Raw genomic sequence first — 16,072 nt, 5'->3', positions numbered from 1 at the left:
TCGAGACTGGGACAAGTCCAGGCCTTGGCCAACAAGATCAAGCTCATCCCTCTAATCTCCATGTTGTTCCAGGCCCACATGGTCAGGATGGCCACTACCACATCCTTGGAGTACCTGATGAGGGAACTGAGGTCCAGAGATAGATACATTCAAAATCACTCAACAGGCCAATCCCAACTCCTTTCAGTGTCCCAATATTTCAACCTATTTGCTTTTTCCTTTCTATATGTGTTGGTGTAAAACCCTGTGACTTAGATGTTAACATCTGGGCCATGAGAGAGAGAGAGAGAGAGAGAGAGAGAGAGTGTGTGTGTGTGTGTGTGTGTGTTACTCCCCCTCGTCCCCCATGAGAGTTGGTCACTCCTTCTCTGTGCCTTTAGTGCTCTCTGCTCATCCCCCCATTGCACCACTTACTTTGCTGCACTATAATTATCTGTCTGTGTTTGTTCTCCTTGTAGGAGGCAGTACCTAAGGGCAGGGACTTTGTGCCACTCTTTGTATACAGTAGACATACATGAATTTTGTTAAATGAATGTTGATGAATTCATAATTCCACTCACTGTATATACATAGGTTACAGTGCTTTGGTCCAATTAAATGTGCAATTCTTTTTTGATCAATTAATTTAAAATTATGTTCAACTGAAGGTTAACAACTGGAAAGCTATTTTGCTCAGCATGCCACGCCTGTGGAGGGTGTGTCTACTTGGACCACACTTCATGGTGCTTCATGGTGCTCCTTGTGGCAGCATGCTCTAATTGCAGGCAAAGCGTCTCAAGAGCAAGTCTTTCAAACAAAGCATGTAAAGGAAAAACATCTTCAGTGAGTGCACCCAACACGTTTCTACAATATACCAGCCTCTGCCTCCTTCACTTTCATGCTGCTATCTCAGCTTCCACAGCTGGACCTGTTCAGGTGTGATGTGAGATAAGGTTGCCTGTAGAAGATCCCAATTTGGCTCACCTGCTGGGCTACATTATTCCAGAGGTGTGAGGAAGCACCTAGAAGGTAACATGATGAGGTAACCATGTTCATTTGCACATTTCCTACAGTGTATTCCTTGTTCTATTTTGGAATTGACTAACCCCCTATGGACAGGCACTGTGTTTCATTCACTTCCATCTCTCCATTGCCTGGCCACAGGGCTTAGCACACAGTAGTGTTAAATGCGTGAGCAAGCTGTGAACACTTGCTGAGCACCTACTGTGTGCTAGGCCCTGAGTTGGGGGCTGATCACAGGAACATCTAAGAATTGACCCTCGGGGTCAGAATGATGAGGTAAAAGGGACTTGGCTGGTAAAGTTATTCTGCAGTAACATCAGCTGTACTTCCTGATGCCCAACCATTCTAAACATCTATACCTTTTGTATTATTATTTTGATTTTCCAGTTTGATTTTATCCTTCAGAAGTCACCATTCCACCCTGTTGTATTCAGTGTCTGACACACATTAATCATTATGGGGTCAATGGCCAGAGGAGTCCTTGACATTCTATTACCAAGTGTGTGTCATTTCTCATTAGCAATATGTTTAAAATCCTTAGGGACTTATTCCTGGATAACTTGTCAAAATTTCTGTGGCCTTGCCCACCAGTTTATTTATCCTTCCAGAACTGTGGAGGGCACCTGGAATCCTACCATGACTTTCTAGAGAAAACATAGTAAGCACCATGATCTCTTTCATCTTCTATCATCTTGCACATCAGAACTCCTCCTTTACTCATCAAGGGGTTCTCTCAAAGCTGTGCAAGTTCCCTCCCCATTGCTTCACATCCTTCACAGAACCGCAGGTGCCTCTTGGAAGAAGTGCCCCATCTGTGCCCCTCTCCTTTCCCGCCTTTGTTTTCCACTGTTATTCAAAGTGTAGCCATGGAGAGAAATCTGGTGGTCAGCAGTGACTGCAGCCATTAGAAAAGATAGATTTTTCTTCTAACCCCCCTAAGGAGAATAGGTTTGGTTTCTGGTCCCTGTAGTTTGCAGAGAAATGAACACAATGAATTCAAGATGGCAAATTCAGAAAAATCTCCTTTTGTGAAACAAGCTCTCTGCACGGGAGGGGGCCACTGGCTGACAGATGCTGCATGGAGTTTGTTTGCAATGACCCTCACTCAGGCCCTCACCACCACTCAGGGGTGTCACTGGGAAATCATGGACCAAAGGATGACACTGCCTGCTTCCTGGAGCACAGAGAAAAGGACTGAGTCCTGTGGGCAAGGCATCTGCCTCCTCCCCCACAGAAAAAGTCCTCCTAAGCTTTTTGCCTGGGTTTGAGCACTGCAGCTGTGCTTGGCATCTGCGTTTCCTGGCAGCCCATGCTGCCTGCTACTTGATACAGTCAGCAATGCTGGTAGCAGACCTCCCACCTGGCTCTTGCCTAGGGCTTTTGTGAAGACCAAATGAAAGAAAAGGCTATGCACATTAGATAGCAAAGAGCACTGGTAGGAATGCTAGACTGTGGTCTGGCCACACTCTCCACAAACTTTGGCTTTGGGCATCCCTGGTGAGCCTGCTCCTCACTGCAACAATATGCCCAAATCCAATGAGATGCTTCAAACTGGTGCTTTCAGATTTCATATCCCATCTTTTTCCTGTGAACTTTTTTGTTTTTCTAACACTTGTTAGCCTGATATCCAAGGCTTTTCAAACTCTTCTTTCTAAACATCTGTTTCCTACTGAAAACCTCTTCTCCATTTCAGGACTCCCAGAACACATCATTGGCATTCCCAGCCCTGTTCATTGGATCACAGCTTTTCCCTGTCTTCCCTCTGTACCATACACACTCCTCAGAGCCTCTCCATATTGTACCCACTCCTGAAGACCAAGCAGAAGACCTCTATGCAAGTTGATCAACAAATCATTTTGCCCTCTTTCACAATAAGTTACTGGGTTCCTGCTGACCTTGAACCGGGGAGGCAATGATCGCAATGGTTAAGAGAAGATTTTGCAGTCAAATTTCCTGGGTTGGGATGCTCGTCCCACTCCTTACTGCTTCTGGGACCTTGGGTAAGTTACTTGAAGTATGTGAACATTGCTTTCCTCAGCCATAAAATAGGAATAATAATGGTAGCTTTTATGCATATAAGTTGCTAAGCACAATGCCTGATGCACTGTAAGCACTCCATTAAGAAAGGCTAGTATTACCCTAAGAAATTTCATATATGTTGTCATGTAATAGCCATAACAGCCCAGGAAAGTATGTTTTATTGCTCCAGATGGGAAAAATGAGGCTCAGAAAGGTTAAAGCACTTGCTCAAGTGCTTGCTCACATATTGGTTGTGAAGCTGAGATTCAGATTCAGGTCGGGGGGCTGGGATCTACAGCTTGAGCCAACTGCCATAGCTAATGCACCGTAGTCAAGCCTCTTGTGTTTACTTCAGCCTTTGTTCCTTCGTTCACTCTATATATGGGCATCTCCCTTCTCCCCATCCAGACCTTAAGTTCTTCCAGAGCTGCATTTTCAAAATGCAGCATTCAGCATTCATTGAGTGAACAAGAGTGAATGGATGGGAAAAATCCATTTCAAGATCAGACCCTATCCCAGGAGAACTTAGTAATGGTACTTAGGTCCCTGGAAGTCATGGGTGTCTCAACAAAATCAGGGGTGAACCTGCCCTCCAGGCTCTTCCCCACCTCAATACACCCACCACACTTTTTTTTTTCAATGTTTATTTTGAGAGAGAGAGAGGGAGTGAGTGAGCGTGAGCAGGGAAGAGGGGCAGAGAAAGAGGGAAAGAGAATCTTAAACAGGCTCCATGCTCAGCATGGATACCAACATCTGGTTTGATCCCATGACTGTAGATCATGACCTGAGCCAAAATCAAGAGTCGGATGCCTAACTGACTGAGCCAATTAGGTACCCACACCCACCACACTTTGACCCCAGACATCTGACCATGTTGCTCTCCTGCCAAAATATTTCTAGGGATTCCCCACAATTTCTGTGTGACTAGTCAGTATTTTCTCTAGAGTTCTACATGCTTTGTTAACATAAGTCTTCACTGAGCTTAACCTATATTTCTTTGGTCCAGAAAGCAAACTTTTGGAAGAGAACTACATATTTAAGGACAGCAGCAATGTGCTCCCTCAGAGCTATGCAGTGAATGGACCTATCACCTGCTGTAAGAGCCAGGAGAACATGATTCTTCTGGGGCTATGGTTTCTAGATTGATGTCCCATCTATTTTTTAAAGCAAAGCTGCATGTAAAGTGCTCTAACCACTAAGGTCAGAATGTCAGAACTTTAGGATAAATATGATGGAGAACAATGTCCATTTTGGTTCTTAATTTATCATCTCAGGAAAGAAAGCTCATGTATGTTAATGGGAGAGAGAGAAGAACCTGACAGACTGTGTAATATGCCCAAAGTTACTGAGACCCTACATTTTGGTGTAGACACAATCAGATGAAACTGTCCTTTCAACCTTTTTCAGAGACAAAGCAAAGATGCAGAATGCAGCAGTGAAACTGTAGAAAAGAGTGAAAATATAAAATAATATCAACAGCACATGTTTTTATATGTCTAGAAAGAAATTCTATAAGTTAAAAATACAAACATAAAAAAATTGGAGAAAAGACCATGGAGATTCCGAATGGAAAATTCTCTATTAAACAACCACAAGTTCTCTATTAACATTTGAAATTTCAGTTCATCAAAGCTACCATCTTTGGAGTACCTACTATGTATGAGATGTTTTATTTGCATTATCTAATTTAGTCCTCACCACAGCCTGCAAGAGTGGTGGTACTATCTCCATTTTACAGAGGAGGAGATTGACAGTGTCTTGATCAAGACCAATGGATGGCAGAATGGCTTTGACCTCACATAGGTCTGACTCTTGTCCAGGATCTTTCTCCTAGAGCATAAGGCTTACATTTCTCTGAGGAATCTTGGAATCCAAGAGACTCAGAGTTCTTGGGTCCTCTGTTATCAGTACACACTAATCATTCTCTTCCTCAACTTGTTAGCAGAGGTCAGGACCTGTGCATAATGCAGTTAGCTAATGTGTTTACCCATTGTGTACTTATGTAAGTGGCTTGAAGTCTTTCCTCAGTTTCATTTTCTGTCAGAAAATTGGGGCCACATCAAGGTAGTTCATGAGCTTGTACTGAGCATGCATTTTCAATCATCTTTTAAGTAGTAGTAAACCCTTTCCTTCATGTATTTGAAAATTGTCTGCTTGTTCTCCTTCTTGTTGCCCCTATCTTGTAAGATTCTAGAAGTCTCCTCTGATAATAATATTGAGTACTCCTCTGATAGCTAATACTGAAGTCTCCTCTGATAGCTAATATTGAGTACTCACTATGTACCAGCCACTGTTCTAAGTGATTTGACTCAACCAAGGAGGTAGGTTCTATTATCATCATCATTTTACAGGTGAGGAAATGGAAGCATAGAGATTAATCAACTTGTCCAAGGTCACACAGCTTAAGTGGTAAAGCTAGTATTCATCTCTGGCTGACTGATTACAAAACCTACTTTGCTAAATGCCTTAGTTTGTGAAGAACATTTTCTCCTAAATGGAAGCACTCTAGAGAAGTGTTATGCAGTAGAAATGAGTTACAAATGCAAGACATGTATATAATTATTAATTTTCTAGTAGACACATTAAAAGGAGAAACAAGTGAAGTTAATTTTAATATATTTTATTTAACTCAATATATCCAAAATAATATTTCAACTTATACTATTAACATTATTAGTGAGCTATTTTATATATATTTTTCATACTAATTTTTCAAAATCTGGTGCCTCAATTTGGATTAGCCACATTTCAAGTGCTCAATAGCACGTGGCTACTATATTGTACAACACGGATATAAGTGGGCATTCTTTTCCCATTTAATCTATTGTTTCTCTTTCAACTTAAGTTTTGCATTAAGATTAGATCTAAAAAGTCTCTGTTAATGGAAACATGCCCTTTGGATAATTTGGTGAGCAGAGCAGCAGTTGAGTACAGTGGAGAGAAGAAATTTTAGGAATTAATAAAACCTGGGTTCTAATCCCCCTCTTTGCCACTAACCAGGGCTGTGTGTGGCTAGTGGCAACACTCAATTTCCCTCAGCCTCTTTCCTTATGTTAAAAAAGAGATGATGGTTTATGATTATTAAGGTTCTTTCCATTTCTAAAAACTCTTAAAATTTTTTAATGTTTATTTTTGAGAGTGCGTGAGTGAGGGAGGGGCAGAGAGAGTGGGAGACAAAGAATCTGAGGCAGGTTCCAGGCTCTGTCAACACAGAGCCCGATGTGGGGTTCGAACCCACAAACTGTGAAATGACCTGAGCCGAAGGTGGGTGCTTAACTGACTGAGCCACCCAGGTGCCCCTCTAGAGACTCTTTCTGCTTACAGCACACACCCTTGTCAGCGTTTCTGCATCTGTTTCCACTTTCCATTTAAGATTCCGATATGACAGGGCTTATCCCACGTTGGATTGTGTTCACTATGCAGAGCTCTGTGCCTGGCACATTGCAGGCCTAGGAAATATTGAATGAATGAAAGTCCTGTTCTTTCAGTGACCCTGGAGTTTCCCAGTTTTTGCCAGAATAACTATAGCAGCCTTAGCAATTAATTACAATTTTATTTCCTTTCTCATATTGGCATAAAATCTTGACAATCTAAGCTTACTGAAGGGTTACAGCCAGAATTAAAAACCATTTCCTGGGGCGCCTGGGTGGCGCAGTCGGTTAAGCGTCCGACTTCAGCCAGGTCACGATCTTGCGGTCCGTGAGTTCGAGCCCCGCGTCAGGCTCTGGGCTGATGGCTCAGAGCCTGGAGCCTGTTTCCGATTCTGTGTCTCCCTCTCTCTCTGCCCCTCCCCCGTTCATGCTCTGTCTCTCTCTGTCCCAAAAATAAATAAACGTGAAAAAAAAAAAATTTAAAAAAAAACCATTTCCTGATCCTGTTAGAAAAGGAGACAGTACTCAGCTGTAGGCATGGCTTCCTAGAGACCCCCACGAACGGCTCCCCTCTTAATACATGCTGTTCTGATGCTGAGGAGAGTTAATTAATGACTCTAAATAAGAAAACAATCAAATCTGTCTGCAGTCATATGAGTCAGAACAGACCCGGATGGGAGCCGGGTCCTTGGCCTCCGAGTGCACTCGGGAAAAGCAATAGCAGATTTGCTGCATGCATCAGAGTCCTGCAAAGCCCGAACCTAGAAGGGGAAAGAAAGACTCAAAATGGACAGGAGACCTAGCCTGATGTGAGGCGTTTTCTTAAAAGGTGAGGCCCCCTTTCTATGCATTGTGCAGACTGAGGTCAAGAGAGGAGAAAAAGCAAATCTCTTGCTCTCTACTCTCTTTAGACACATAAACAGCCACTGAATGGGGAGTTCTCAGGCCCAGGTCACTTGTGTGTGTGGCAAGATTGGGGCAGTTGGCACTGCCACCCTGGGAGGACCAGAGGATGTGTGGCCTGAAGCCTATCACACCCCAAACTTGCCAACCTGCAGGAGTCGTGCAGCCACATATGAAGGCAGAACACTGGTTATGATGACACAAGGGCAGGAATGTGGCACTTCCCTGGGATTAGCTGAGGCTCACAACAATGAAAACTTTTATTTTGGTGTTAAAGACCTTGCTGTAAAAATCTGAGAGTGGGAATAGGGAGAAGGAGCCTCTTAACAATATCCAAGTGTCCTCAGCATTGGAACAGGACACCAGCAAATAAATATAAGCCCTATTTCTTTGGCTCTACGTGTACTCTGTGAAATAATAACAGCCTCCTCATTCCCCACCCCCATTATTGCAGATTATGAAAAATAGATTTTGCTGCCATCCAAGCTTGGCTTCTTGTGAAATTGTTCCACTCTGGAAAGAAAACCCTGGGACACTGGCCATCAGGGTCATTGTACTCCTTTTTCTCCTTCTTTACCTATAACCAAGTACAGGCAACAAGCCTTTTGTCAGGATAATATGTAAAGTATTGCGGTAATATCCTTGATACATTTGAAAGGACTTTTTATGGCTTATGTCTGAATCTTTGTTGGTCCCCAATCCTTTCCTCTAAAAGTTGGTTAGAATCTCATATAGGACAGTCCGAAACTTCAATTTTGCTTCTACAATAGCAGTAGGAAAAAATAATGGTAAGAGGAGACTCTGGAGTTTAAGAGATCCAGTTTGGAATCTAAACTCTATTCCTTCTGATCTGTGTAATCATGGGCAAGGCCCTTTCCTCCCAAAGCTTCATTTCCTCTTCTTGAAAGTGGAAACACCACCACCACCTACCTCATAGGACTGTGAAGATTAAATACATTTGAAAAGCCTGACTCAGAAATGTTGTTTCTTATTATTAGCTTGTAATTCTTTAAATAGGGTTTGCCAATGGGTTCGTTTGAAGCAATACAATAAAAGCCTCTACAGCTCTGTTTCCTCCTATTTCTTTCTGTGATGAGCTTTGGGGAAATCCTTACAGAAGCCTTGGTCCTCAGAGCTTCCTTCTATTCCCTGCCCTGAATCCTGCCTTCTCCACTAGTGGGGTTGAGGCCAGAGTTCCAGAACCTTGGACAGCTCCACTCCTTCTTGGCTACTGGCAACCTGAGAGAACAGGAGGGATTTAGTGGATTTTTCCCACAAAGGCTGTATTAATACTTGGATTTAGGAATCCCACTCGTTCATTCTCACTCACAGCATGCATACTATTTGCTTGCATCCTCAGATTCTTCAACACGACCAGCACTCCTAGAAAAATTTTGAGGAGCTTCTCCTCTTCATGAACCTGTTCACTACACCCATAAGATTTACTAACTCTTCAGCCCCTTTACTACTCTCCTGTGAACTCCAATAATTTTTTTGAGCCCAAGAACAGAAACACCACCCACATCTTCCTGTATCTGCTGATATTTAATTTGTTTGGCTTTTGTACAAGGATTAAACATTCTTGATTAACTTCAAGTGAAAGTAATAATGTATGAGCATGAAGAAAGGTTTTACAAGACAAAGAGATTCAGGTATGAATTAAAAGAAACATAAAATAATGCTACTGCCTGTAGGTGATGTTAAGTGCCATTCTCTAATCAGAATAAGCAGGTGGTTCAATTTATGAGATAATTTAGCTTTTCACTCTTTCATGCAGAATGCAACACACATATGCAGTCACCTTCTGAACAGGCAATGAAGAGATTAAGTCCTATTTTTACTTTATGATACTGAGTCATGTAGTTCAATGCAAATCACATGGATGCCAAAGTAAGAACAATACTAGGTATTTAAATACCTCCTTTCCTTTAAGGAGCTCTAAAGATTTTGTGGCTGTGTGAAATCTCTTCAGAGCAATTCTGGGAGAAGAGACACATGTCACCAGGTAAGCATTTAATACAGAGCATATTTCATCCATCTCCCCTACTCCCATTAGATCTAGGAGAGCCAGTGTTTGCCAGTTCTTTGTACTTAGTAATAGCCTTCTGATTTCTGCATTTTCTGGGCCATATTTTCAACAAGGTAAAAGAAGGCTTATCTTTCAAAATACATTATTGGCGGGGCACCTGGGTGGCTCAGTCAGTTAAGCATCCAACTTTGGCTTGGTCATGATCTCACAGCTCATGTATTCAAGACCCACACCAGGCTCTGGGCTGACAGCTCGAAGTCTGGAGCCTGCCTCAGATTCTGTGTCTCCCTCTCTCTCTGACCCTCCCCCACCCCCACTCTCTCAAAAATAAACATTAGAAAAATAAACAAAAATATGTTATTGGTTAATAATGAGGAAGAGAGGAGGAGAAAGTGGAATAAGAAGGGGAGGGTGGGAATCATAGTAGGAGAGGAAGAGATAAGAAAGATGCTTAAAACTCCCTGAACTTGATAAGTGTTTTCCATGCATTTTCCTCACAAATGGATTTGATGTCCATCCCCAATTGGATGGAAACTTGGACAAAGGCCTTTTGGCCCTCTTCAAATACTTCTGTATGGGCAAGGACAGTGGCAATTTCACTGCTTGGACTAGTTTGAAGTCACTTCCATTAAGAATATCAACTCAGGACTCGAAAGGCTGACAGGGAGCCCCATATGGAAGGGTTTGTGATTTTTACCTAACAGTGCCCACACCCACCCTGAACCTCCACACTCAGGGAGAGTGTTAGTTACAAATTTACTACTTTTCCCAGTAGAGGTCGCTGTGGATACTGGCAGTGGATACTTCAGACTGGATCAGGCAGGGCTGGGCTGGATGGTGGCTCCACTGTCTAATAATGGGTCTTTCTGTGGTTGCACTCAAAACGGTCTAGCCCCTCATCCTATGGGAAGGGGGTCTCTGGTGGGTATTGTCTCAAAGCCACACAACACCTTTGCTGTAAAGTACTATGAAACTGAGGTCATTCACTGGGAATGGGCAGGTCTGGGAGGGCTGTCATCCTCTAGGGGTGTCCACTCATAGTGGTATCTGTGTGCCACACTCATACCCTCTCTGTGAGTATACCTGGTATTACTGAGAGGCCACCTGCCACTGACTGGCAACCCCAGACCTATAGACCTTCCAGGCATGGAGGCCAAATTGAGGAAATTTCCTTGCCACAATATCTTGCACCCCAAAATCATAAAAGACTATGCTGATGAGCCCCCCAAGCCCCACTTGGAAGCTCACGTGGAGAGGTGGGGTGGAATTCTGGGCCTCAGGGCAACCCCTTGCAGCAGGATAAGATTTCTGAGGGATGGGAAGGGCAGGGCAATGGTGGAGATGTTAGGGTCTGATCTGAGACCCCAGAAAGGCTGACGAGGGCTCCACATACTTGTGATGTCCTATCTTCTAGGCCACACCCAAGCATGCAGTTTAGGCCCAAGGCAGCCTGAAGCTACCTTCACCCCGAGGGCACCCACTGGAACCCTAAATTATTACTGTGGCTTTAGAGTGGAAGAGACAACCAACCTGCCCACACCCCCAACATCTAAGGTCAGCAGAGAGTGGTTCCTCCTCCCACAAGCACACACAGACAGATTCACAAGCTCATCATGACACACACATGAACATTGGAGCACACACTGGCACATTCACACAGTCATACACGTTAATATTCACACTCTGACCCACATCATCACCCATGCAAACACACGGTGACACATACACTCGAACCCGAGAATCAAACCTGACCTAACATGGTTGATGGAGCGTAGCGAGATCGAGTCAGGATGCCTCTCCAGACCCCGGTCCATCTATATCTCCTGAATCCTGGGACCCTACTCTCCAGGCGGAGCCCCCTGCCTGTCCGCGTGCGTCCTCGTGGCCACAGATCTTGAATGTCCCCCAGGAGGAACCCTGGTTACCACTGCACACACTGCAACCTGGGGTGCACGGCCAGCGTTAGGGGGTGATGTGCGGGAAAGAAGGGTGCAGGGCATAGTACCGAGCCAGGGCGCAGCCGCCTCCTCCCTCGGGATTTTCCATGCCGGCTCGCGCAGGCCCGAGAGAAGCTAGCGCGCTTTGTCTCCCGCCCGGCTCCCGGCGTGATTCCGCGGAAGCTCTCCGCGCCGCGCCCGGAGCCCCCCCTCCCTTAGCCGCGCCCCCAGCCCAGCGGGTGGCGCAGGCCCGCCAGTGCGGAGACCGCCGCTTTGTCCTAACGAGGATGCCTGGGCCGAGCGCAAAAGCCCTGTTCGCGAAGCTGCCGCCGCGCGCCCTGGAAGCAGGTTTCGGTAGCCGGATCTGGGGCGCGCCCCGCGTGGAGCCGAGCAGTCCCAAAGGTCTGGAGGCTCAGGGGGCGTCTGCCTGGAGCTTCGTAGGGCTAGAGAGGGGACCCGCCCCGTTCCGCTCCGCACGTGCCCATCCGCGTCTGGCTCCCTGCCGCGGTGCAGGAGCCGGGTCGCCGGGCGGGGCGGGACTGAGCGGGACAGGGAGGGTCTTCTCGACTTGGGCCCCTGACCTGGATCCAGGTAGAGAGGGCCTGAGAGGTGAGGTTCAAGTAGGGGGAGGTCGGGTGGATTCCCTGCACCCTTCTTACTTTCCCCCACCGCACATCCACACCCAGGCCACTCAGACCTTAGGCGCGGGGCCCCGAGCATGGAGGACCCCAAGAATCCGTCAGTGCCTTCCTGTGCCAGCGACTTCAAGTACTGTGGGGAAGGGTCTCCCCGGCTCTAGTTCCTCACGTCCCACTCCCCTCCCCCAATAACCGAGGCGGGTCCAAGTGGGAGGGGGAAGAGTCCCGTCTCCATCTCCATCCCGTTTCTCCTCTTCACAAAAACCTAGGCTTCGGGAGAGGGGTGGGCACGGAAAGGATCTTGCTGACATCGCAAACAGCCCCTCCTCAATAAGCCCAGGAGGGTCTGAGCAGAGGAGGAGCAGTTTCCCGGTGTCATCCATCACATCCAGACCCCCTTTGTAACCTCAAGCAGTACAGGTGTTATGGGGAAGGGTCCCCCTGCCTCTGAACCTTTCATCCCATAACACTCCCTCCCATCCTCAATAATCCAAGCAGCCTCGTTATCAGGCACAAGGGTGGGGGAAGACTCCAAGCTCCCCAACGCCCCCTCAGTAGAGACGGGGGGAGTTCCCCCAGCCTTTGCCCCTCACACTCGAGAATCCCCTCTACCATAGAACAAAAACTAACGCAAGCTGCTCCGACTTCAGGCGACAGGCCACAGAGAGGCCCGCAAGGAGTCAGTCAGCAGCTCTCCGGGACAGATGGTGTTGAGGGCGGTGAGGAGAGGTCCCATCAACTCCCCAGGCCCCCTCATCTCAGTTCATTCCGTCCCCAATAAAACAAAAGAGAATCCAGCAGCACCGACCTCAAAGAGGAGGGAGGGCTGTCAGCGCTCGGCAGCGCAACGAGCTCCTCTGCGCTCCTCACTGCCCCGGCTTTCCCGCGGTGGCTCTCGCGGTGACGGCGGCGGCGGTGGCGGCGGCGGAGACCGCGGCTCTCGCGTCGGGAGCCTCCCTCGGACTCAGCACCTGGAGCGGCGAACAGCTCCGCGCCTCATTCCGCTGACTCCGCCTCCCCTGCGCGGCCGTAGCCAATGGAGATCCTGGCCACGCCCAGAAGGCCGCCCATGGGGGGTGCCTTCTCCACTCTCTTCTGCCCAGCCGGCGGGTTTCTCTAGCTTTTCGTCAAGACCGCATGCCCTAGAGACTGTCGGAGTTTTTGTACTGCCTTCTGGAACTCGTAGTCCTTTAAGGACGCGAAGGGGGCTTATGCCGCGGGCAGGTTACCGGGGGTGGACTGCATTTCCCAGGGTGCATGAAGAAACCGAGGCGCTGAGGAGGGCGGGAGGACTGTTTCCATAGCAAAGGCGGCTGGTTGGGGCCGGCTGACTGAGAAATGGGGCAGGCCGCGGGACCCTCGGATTGTGCGTGACTACCGGCAGCCTCTTGGGAGGCCGTTTCGATTTTTTTTTTTTTTTTTTTTTTGTCCTCGGCACCCTCCACGGGACTCTGGGCCTCAGTTTTCCTACCTGAGAAGAAGGGTGTGGAGCCGTCCCCCTGCCCACAGTCCGCGGTGATGGGGCAAACCGAGGTCGAGCCGCTCTGGTTTGCCCAGCAAAGGTGAGAGAGGACGGAGGAGACCTGTGGCTTGAGAGTGTGGCATTCTGAACTTTATCGCTTTAGTTTTGTCTCGAACTTATAGAGGAGTGCTTTACTTTGGTCATATCCCTTGAGCCGTCAAGGTCTTATCCAGTCTTCCCATCCAGGATTCTGGTCTCCTTACGCCATCCCTGATACGGCAACATTTCCCCCAGAGTAGCCAGAGGGCGCTACTCCTTCTCATTATCTATGGAATTAAGCCCACACTCCTCTCAACATTGCTCTAAGGGCCCTTCTAAATCTGGTCTCCACCTTGTTCTTGCGACACTCTGAACTTCTTTTGGTGGCTGGGAAGTCTTAACCACCCTTTTTTCTCTCACTCTGGTGGTTCCCTCCACCCTTGTACTCAGCTAACCCCTCACACTCTTCAAGCCCCAGCCTAGACATTGCGTCTTCTGTGAAGCCTTCCTAGATGTCTGGCTCCATATTAGGTATTCCACCTTGCATATGAGCAGCACCCTCTACTTCCCCTATTCCATTTGTGTGCTTATGTATCCATCTTCCACATGATAAGATCCACAGAACAGGGGCCATGTCTATATTATTCATAGGTATAAGCCAGTGCCTATAGTGTCTGACACATAGTAGGTACTCTGAGATATTTGTTGAGTTGAAAATGAATTGAACACTAATTGAATTTTACTCACACCTCCGTGCTCTTAATTTCCTAAGGTTGTGTATTTTCCATTGCTGAAAACGTTCAACTAGAGGGATGCCACCCTCATGAGGAAATGTTTGTCATTCATATAATGGATTGGAATTTTGCCTGAGTGCTTTGAGAGTCCTTAGAATTCTATGACACTAGGGACTCATAGATTCATGCTGATCATTACTTGGAAGTCTTGTCAGTTCTCCACTAAAGGTCATCAGTTCTTCATGTTCCCCTATTTCTAGCTGTTTGCCCTTCTTTCTGTGCCTAAATTCCCTACCTCCCACTCCCTTTTTGGGAAAGATCTTCTGCCCCTGTCAGTTGTGAAGCAATGACAGTCTGAGATGCCTGCCCTTCTTTCAGTCTCTGCTCAGCATCATAGGGCCCTGGTGGTGATGTCCCACCTTGCTAGTTAGTTTTTTGTTTTTTGTTTTTTTTTCCTGAATCTTTTTCCACTCAGGGCTCTGGTGTTGGCCAGATGGTCCAATTAATCCCACACATGCTTCATATGTCACCCCACCAGACTTTTGGGTGTATTTCAGCTAAAGCATTCTTGGGAGAATATATGGGTATAATTAATTCATGGCCAAAGAAATAACCAGGGGGACTGTTACCCTGAACCTGTTTCAAACCCAAGAGACAGATCCTGAGAAAAAGCAACGCTGTCATCCTTAAGTTGATGATATCCACGGAGGGAAGGCTAGGATGGGGGAATGAGTAAAATGGGTTGCATTTGGGGAGGAAATAACAGGACCTCTAAGAGGCATGGCAGAGGGACTTTGATCCAGACCAAACCATAAGGGAAGGCCGCTGGAGCTGGATAAACAAATGGGGCCTCATTACTGAAGATGAGAAAACTATAAGGAGGGGGAAGAAATAGGATTTGTGCTGACACAGAGTGCCTAGTTCTCTGGATGCAGTGAGAGCAGAGGTTTTTGGAAAAGTAGGTGGGGGAAGACTAGGCCACAGGATGGGCATCAAAAGAGCATTGGCAGAGTTATCAACAGAAGGTTAACAAAGAATGCTGCGTAGAGCCACAGCTGAAACTCCGGAGGTCAGCGTAGCCGTAAGTAGTAGGGCTACTTTTCAGGAAATCGTTGCAAATAGTGAAAACCAGGGTTCCGTGATTCTCCCAGAAAGCGGGGACTAAAATAGCATCATCCACATGGTCAAGTGAAGTCAGAAAATCTGGATTCTAATTCTGACTTTGCCTCCAATTCGATGTGTGACCCTGGGCTGGACCTGTTTCTTCAGTTGTAAAATGGTATTTATTGGTTTTAGGGAGCAGCTAATAGGGTAAAGGTGGGGGGATTCAAACTTGCACAAACTACATTATCAGATCTGCAGTTTGCTTATTTGACAATGTTTTAATAGATAAATGAGATGCCTTATGTAAAGCACTTCACAAATATTAAGCACTTAATAAAATGTTCTTCATCTTGGATTATCAGAAATTGGTTTGACTGTGAATAAACAAGCAGGAGGTGGTGTCCTGGCTAATCTGTGTTCAAATTTCCATTCTCTCTCTTACTAGTGGTATGATTTTGGTCAGGTATATGCTCAATATATTTGTTTTGCCATTTTTTAGGGGTGGTTTTAGAAAATAGAAGCCTAAGAGAATGGAATTCTAGCTACTTGGAACCTAGGGTTACAAAGGATTTTAGGGGAACATTGAGCTAGACTCCTACCATGTTAAAGGGGAAAAAAAGGTCTCAGTGAAGTTCCATAGGTCTTCTGATTAAATATTGTGGGGATTAACCAGAATGTTGAATCTCAGACATGGGGTTGGATTAACCAGGGCTGGGTTTTGAAGAGCCTAGTATACTAGGCTAAGGAATATAACTTTATTCTAAAGATGAAGATTTTTAGGGAGACATGTATTCTGAAAAGTCTGAGGCCTGTGTGGAAAATGACCAGGAGAAG

The 16,072-nt window shown here is 46.3% G+C and overlaps 1 protein-coding gene across 2 annotated transcripts in view; it reads right to left on the bottom strand.

Moving 5' to 3' along the window:
- SMPD3 (sphingomyelin phosphodiesterase 3) overlaps positions 1-12,850 on the bottom strand; it is an 84,071-nt gene extending 71,221 nt beyond the window's left edge. For both annotated transcript variants that reach the window (XM_047834745.1, XM_047834744.1), the window contains exon 1: positions 12,708-12,850. The gene's annotated coding sequence lies outside the window, so the exon portion shown is untranslated. The remainder of the gene's footprint in view (positions 1-12,707) is intronic.
- Positions 12,851-16,072: the final 3,222 nt, after the last annotated feature.

This window comes from Prionailurus viverrinus, chromosome E2, assembly GCF_022837055.1.
Source record: "Prionailurus viverrinus isolate Anna chromosome E2, UM_Priviv_1.0, whole genome shotgun sequence".
Lineage (NCBI taxonomy): Eukaryota > Metazoa > Chordata > Mammalia > Carnivora > Felidae > Prionailurus > Prionailurus viverrinus.
Note: the sequence above shows the minus strand (reverse complement) of the source record. Positions and strands in the feature narration are given on the sequence as shown.